At 39.5% G+C, this 7,409-nt stretch overlaps 1 long non-coding RNA gene across 1 annotated transcript in view; it reads left to right on the top strand.

Annotated features, from left to right (window-relative positions):
- Positions 1-7,409, top strand: part of LOC126077554 (uncharacterized) — a 31,521-nt gene that overhangs the window by 1,846 nt on the left and 22,266 nt on the right. The gene's annotated exons all lie outside the window — the stretch shown is intronic.

Raw genomic sequence — 7,409 nt, 5'->3', positions numbered from 1 at the left:
TGGTGGGGCCTGGTGGGGGTAAGAGAGTGGTGTTCTACTTGTTTAAAAGCAAGACAGACTAGATAAAAAATAAAAATAAATACTAGTCATACAAGCAATGTCACAGATTTTAAACCAAGTGTTTGCAGCCTCTGTAAGAATATCCCCAGTCTTTTCTAATGGAAACTCCTGTCTCTTCCCAAGACAAGAGGAAAGCATGGGACTTTTTAAAAAAGATCTCCCACAGACACTGGTTTTTACATTGAGTAAAAGGGAACAACAACAACAACAACAAACCCTTAGGGTGCTGTTTATCTGAAGAAATAACCATTAAAATACTTTTGTTCTTTTGCTCTTTTTTTTAAAGGAAAGTTTAATGTTAACGGGGTATTTGCATTCATCCCATTTCTTGCAGGCCAATAGGAAGAGGTATTTTAGTTGTTTATTACAGAGGTAGAGAGGTACATCACAACCTTTTAAGAAGTAAAGCAAAGCCATAAAGTCTATACTGACAACAACAACAAAACCAGTTTCTTTGTTTCCAGATTTTTTTGCCAGAATATCTTTTTGTGACATTTTTTGAAGCCCACATATTGATCTAGAAGGTGGAGTTCAGGGATGGGGGCCCAGGAGTCTCAGTCTCAAATATTCGGAGTTCAAAATGGATATCAATTATTGTAATTATGCTTATAATTAGATTAATGAACCATTTATGCTCAAACTCCAAGAGCAAAAACTTCAAGTCTTACTGATGAAGTGCCCTAAAAAGAGAAGTTTATGTAAACAAATCCCTATTAGGCAAAGTAAATCAAGATAAGGAACCTCACCCCATGCTGGATTAGAAGCTAGCAGGCATCTTTCAATCACAGCAAGTCCCTGATCACTCAGGAACCACCTCTGTGGTTTCCCATTAGGGAAAACTGCTCCCCTTCAGAGGTCTGATGGCAATACAAAGGGTGCCCCCAAAATGCTCCTAGCTAAATATTCTTGATGCTTGGGAAGGGGGTGGGGAAAGACACAGCAAGAACATGCATATAGCTTTAGTTTCTGTGAATCACATTGTAACTGCAAGGCCATAATAACTGCCACTCAGTAAAAACTAGTTATGCCAACCATGTATTAGATATCCACATTGAGTGGAGGGGAAATTTCAACATTTTAGTCTTTTGACCTTGTTCCACATAAAGAAATAATTTAATATCCCTTTTTCAGACTCTTGGAGTGGTGCTTCCACACAGAAGCTTCCCTTGCTTTTCTTATTGCCATCACCTCCCCCCTTTCTCTCTCAAGGTTTAATGCCACCAGAAACTGTAGAAAATGATTGTGCCCAGTATCCAGGTCATTACTGTTTAATCAATGCATCTCTGGAGCATGAAAAAGGTATCTAAGCCACAGCTATTGTCTGGATTTTCTTTAAAAAAACAAAATAAAACACACACAAATAACTATAGTCCTATGCAAGGCTAGATTAGACATCCATACTTCATGATCCTGCTTTGCCTTTAAACAATGTGACTGCACATGCCTAATATTGTATGTCTGGTCTACCAGAGACATAGAGATCAAAGGTCATATTTAACATTCAGGAGGAGGGGCGGGTGCAGATTAATTAATAAATTAATACAGCGACGCCTTTTATTGCTGGAGTCCAGCATTAATAATCTACTTTTACAATCCCAACGGACAGCAAACATTTAAGAAGAAAAAAGCCAGAGAAAGAGAAAGAACAATCACTTACCAGTCTCTTTTTATTTGGGGAGCCTTAGAATTTGCAGACGCTGCCAGTCTGCCTTTAATTAGTTGCACATCACCCCCTAACACAAAGAAACACAAATCCAGATGTGTCTTGGCAGCTCCCAATTACAACTTTAATACTTGTAAACAAACTGTTGGGGAAGGGGGGGGATAAATAAATACGCGGATCAAAAAAAAAATACCTGTAAATGGCTTTTTTTTTTCTTGTTGCAGACAGAAGGAGGAGGAGATGGTGTTAGTGGTGGGGGTGGAAGGAGGAGGAGGTGGGGGGGAGAGGAAAGAGCCGAGTGTGAGTGTATGTGTGAGAGCGCGGGGCTGTTCTCGGTGGTCTCTCCTCTCCCAGCGCGTTGCTCTCCGTCCGTCTCCAGTCGCTGTGTGCGAGGGAGGGAGGGAGCCGGGGAGTCTCTCCCTCTCTCTCACCCTCCCCCCTTCTCTCTCTGTTTGTGTGTGTGCGTGTGTGGTTGCTGGGGGAGGGGAGACCAAGAGAAAGGCGAGGGAGGAGGTGTGGAGGCTGGGGGCGGGGGCGAGGGGGGGTGATTGGCGCCGAGGTGAGGAGGACGCAGGGACGTGGACACCTACTGATGATTGGCTGCGAATTACACGGGGGAACAAGAGGCGCACGCGGGCCAGCGCTCGTCTGCCCAAATCCTCTCCTCGGCGGCGGAGCCACGTTTCCCTGCTCGCCTGCCGCTCGCCCGCCCTCCCTTCTCGCGCCCGGCTCTCCGGCTCCGCCGCCCCGCACCCTGGGCTGCTGATTATTTTCCTTTGCTCTCCGAGATAATTGTTTGGAAGGGACGGAAAGAGGGCGTTTCCGCCACTCTCTCTGCGGGCGAGGTGTGTGTGTGCCGGTGTGGGTGTAAATAAACTTGTCTGGGTTTTCTGGCTGGGTTGAGAAGAGCAGTACAAGAAACAGAAAAGGTCGTGGTGGTTTGAAGAATGCTCTGAGTTCACACCTCACCTCCTGCTTTTTAAATAATGTCCTGGTGTACCCTGGAAGACTTTTTTTTTTTTTTTAATAGTTTTTTTTAGATCTTTAGAGGAAGGAAAAGCAGACCGGTGTTGTTCTGGTTGTTCAGACCCTATTTAAACATAATTATGCCAGAATGTAAGAAATTGGCGATGCTTGACTGACCTCAAAATCACTCTCAGCCAGTCTCTCTCTCTGTCTCCTTCTTTTACTCTTCCATTTGGTAGTTGCAAGGATTGAATCAGATTTTTAACTTAACTCCCCTATTTTTTAATTCCAAACTTCACATGAGCAGAAGTTGTTTTTATGTAGTAGCTAATCAATCTCTTTTATACTAGTAGGTGATTAGCATTTCACTTCTTGTCAATTGTGGCAAAATAGTTTAATGATTGAAAGGCGGTAATTTTTTTTTAAACAGGTCAAATATAAATAAAACTCATTCCTATGTGCAGCTGTGAATTAACCTCTTCACTACTGTTTTAAGGAAAATGAGATATTTCTGGATACTTAGCTTACTATTGAAGTGTGCTGAAGTAGAAATAATTATGAAACAAGACATAAAGGCATGAATTCTTTTTTATTTGGTAAATTTTTGCTAATATAAAATATTACAGTGGCTAACGATAAATAGAACTAGGAAAAAAAAGATCATTGTTTTCAGGTTGTTCACATTTCTGTTATAAAGCAGAGTAAAAGTTTATTTAAATTAAGACTCTAGAATAATGCAGTAGTATAGTTTCAAGAAGGAAGGAAAGTATCATAATGAGTCATTTCTTTTATAGTAACAAAATGTTCAAAAGAGATTTAGTCATTTATATGAATTTTCAAAAGATTGACCTTGACCATATCAAGGGTCTAGAAATTCAAGAGGATTGATTGTTGATAATATGTTGACAGTTGTGATGTGCTTAATGAAGGTGCTGCTCTGATAATGGACAACAGCAAATGTGCTTTTGACCCACTGATTAATATGCATGTTCTGCCATTTTTTAAACTGTAAGAAGTTTGGTTATAAATTCAGTCAAAGTGATTATTAGACATTTATAGACAAACTGGTTGATAATTACTTACGTTAACTGATAACATATTTTTGTATTTTGTGTTAATACCTCATAAAAGCAAGGAAGAGACTTTTCCTTCTGAGGTTTTTCTGAGATGAACATCATGGGAAATTTATCAGCAACCTGTAGTCCCTCTTTAAAGAGTGAAAATATACCAGAAAGACAATAGATTCTTAAATATCTTTTCAAAATATTTAAAAATATCAGTCCAGTGACAGAAGTTTTTGAAATTTAGAAATTTTTTAAAAATTTCAAATCGAGTAGAGACATCATACTGTCTCATATCAAAGTTGCTTTTCCTTCGTGGGATTCTTTAAATTCATTTTCAAAATGAAATCTAAAATGGGAGAAAATAAGCTCTAAATTCCAAAGAATTTTAGTCGCTAGCTTATAAAGGTAATACAGTATACAGAACACTTAGTCTTAATTAATAATGGCTATTATTATTAATGTCCCAACGGAAACCTGGGTGGCATAGTGATTAAGCGCTACGGCTGCTAACTAAAAAGTCGGCAGTTCGAATCTACGAGGTGCTCCTTGGAAACTCTATGGGGCAGTTCTACTCTGTCCTAGAGGGTCACTATAAGTCAGAATCAACTCGATGCCAACGGATTGGGGTCTTTTTTGTTTGTTTGTTTTAATGTCCCAACTTTGTGACACACTGTATGAAATAATTTGCAGATATTTTTATTTTGTCCTTCCAATAACCATATGAGGTAGTTATTTTTATTTCCATTTTACGAATAAATTGAGGCTCAGAGAAATTAGATAACCTATGTTAGGTCACAAAGTGAGGATGTGGCAGGGCTGAAATTTATGCCCAATCCTATCTCCAAAGCCTTAAATTTATAACCTCTACCCAAATTTTTTTTTTTTTTACCCTAGTGTCGTTATTAATATTAATCTTTATGTCTAGTAGCATGTTGTTGTTGTTAGGTGCTGTTGAGTCGGTTCTGACTCATAGCCACCCCACGTAAAACAGAAGAAAATATTGCCCGGTCCTGTGCCATCCTCATAATTGTTGCTATGCTTGAGCCCATTGTTACAGCCACTGTGTCAGTCCATCTCATTCAGGGTCTTCCTCTTTTTCACTGACCCTCTACAAAGCACCATGTTGTTCTCCGGGGCCTGATCCCTCCTGATAACATGTCCAAAATATGTGAGGCGTAGTCTTACCATCCTTGCTTCTAAGGACACTTCTGGTTTTACTTCTTCCAAGACAGATTTGTTCGTTCTTTTGACAGTCCATGGTATAGTCAATATCCTTTGCCAACACTGCAATTCAAAGGTGTCAATTCTTCTTCGGTCTTCCTTATTCACATCCAGCTTTTGCATACGAGATACCGAAAACCAAACCCATTGTCATCTTGTCAATTCTGACACATACTGACCCCGTAGGACAGAATAGAACTGCCCCATAGGATTTCCAAGGAGCGGCTGGTGGATTTGAACTGCCAACCTTTTGGTTAGCGACCATAGCTGTTAACCGCTATGCAATCGGGGCTCCAGCATAGGAGTTAGATAGTCTTGGTAAATCACTAGTTTCAAAGAACATCATTTGCCTTTTCTGATCTCGCTGGATTCTAGAACCTTATCTTTAATTATGATTATGGGCTCCTTATTAGTATGGCATTAACTAGAACATAGTGATATATACAACAAATTACAAATAATATACTACATGGCACTGGTGTAGCATCCATTGTCTTCTGAGTAGGGAATTGATTACATCCTTAAGCCAAATGTGACAAAAGGATATATCTTTTTTGTGGTCTACTTCATAGCCTTTATTTTTTTCACATTAGTTTTGACACTTGCATGTCGCCATGTCTTGCACTATTCTATGCCCTATGTTGTCTTCTCCAAGGTGATGTGTTAGGGTTTTTGTAACAATTTCAGAGAACACTTACCTCCTCTGTTAACAGTGTCCCCAGTTCCATGAAGGACTAAAACTTAAGGGAACTTTTTTCCCTCTGCAAAATGCTTGCTACAGCTTCCAATTACCTGAAAGTGGCTTTGTGTCTTTGCTTTATGAGTTTTGTGATCTGCAGTAAGAATACAGGGAATTCATAGGTATCTTGATGGAGAAATAAAAAATTCCAATGTAAGTATCACTTGAAAAGGTGTCCCCTACTCTGCAGAAGTTTTGTGTTGTATTATCAATTATCTTTAAAGAACTGCTGCTTCCCATTGTGATCACTATTAATACCACCATAACTAACCCGGAACTTTTAAGAAGGTAGACTATCCTGTTGTAACAAACAGACCTCAAAAAAATTCATAGAAGTATATTTTTGGCTCATATAACAGTTCAGTGTGGGAATTTCAAATCAGGGCAGCTCTCCTCTGTAAGTGATTCATAGATCCTGTCTCCTTCCATCTTGGGACTTTGCCATACTCAAGGGGACTGCTCATCAACTACATTACTGGCAGAAGGACATGGAGGAATTGTAATCGCTTCTTAAAGGCTTTGGTCTTGAGGTGGCACACAGCACTCTGCTCACATGTGATTGTCAAGAACTAGTCACATGTCACACCTAGCTACACAGATTACTGGGCAGCCACCTCCTAGATGCATCTCTGTTGCTATGGAGTAGAGAAACAATTTTGGTGGACAGCTGGCAGTCTCCCCCCACAGAGCAACACTGGAAGGAGAATCACCTGCTGGTGAGGTTAAGTAGAACGCACAGCCGTGAATGTGACCTTGATATTCCTCTCCCCTCAGGAGCTTTTATGCTGATTACCACCCTTAGGGATTACCACTAAAAGCAGCCCTAATGACTTCGGGGAAAGTTTGTTAACTCTGAACAAATTATGCTTTCTTAAATACCTGTAGGAGAGCCAAAACAAAGTTAGAAAATTCAAACAAGAATTTACTAAAGAACAGAGAAAGGAGCTGTGAAACAAGCAGAGAACATACCATAAATCTAAAATAAACTGATTTAGAGATAAATTTTAGGCACCCGTGGTGGCTTGTCTGCTGGTGTTTTCAAAATCCAACAATAATCTTTAACCCCCTCCACCACCAGGGTATTCCCTATTAGTCACAAAAAATATCTACTATCTAGGTCAAGAGAGGTGTGTGGGTCTCTCTCATTTAACATCCTAGAACCCACCTTTCCAATTTGTGTTCACAGTCTCTGAGGATTTACCCTTTCCACAGTATTTCACACTATAAATATAACATTATAAAGAATATGCAAAAAAAGGGGGGGATTTTTTTTTTTTTAATGCTTGTTTCACTGTAGCTACCTAGGATTTTTATTTTTCTGTCTTCTTTACCAGAATTAGAGATCCTTGACATCAGGGACTATATCTTATTCAGTTTTGTATCCCCTACCTAATACACTGAAAGAAAGTAGCACAACAAAATGTGGAGGCATGTTCCCCATTGTCTGTGGGATACATGTGCAAAATCCATAAAATGGTTTTCAAAGCCCTTCTCCAGTTGGTTCTATCCTTTGTATCTCCCTATTTATTTTATTACTCCCTCTGTGAACTTTGTATTCCAACCAAGTCACTTCTCCCAGAAAACATTATTTAACTTACCAACACCAGAGGGGGAAAAAGTAATATTTTTGATTAATAAAGAACCATAAAATAAGGTAAAAACCAGAAAACCCAACCCATTGCTATAGAGTCAATTC

The sequence above is a fragment of the Elephas maximus genome, chromosome 5 (assembly GCF_024166365.1).
Source record: "Elephas maximus indicus isolate mEleMax1 chromosome 5, mEleMax1 primary haplotype, whole genome shotgun sequence".
In the NCBI taxonomy this organism is placed as follows: domain Eukaryota; kingdom Metazoa; phylum Chordata; class Mammalia; order Proboscidea; family Elephantidae; genus Elephas; species Elephas maximus.
Note: the sequence above shows the minus strand (reverse complement) of the source record. Positions and strands in the feature narration are given on the sequence as shown.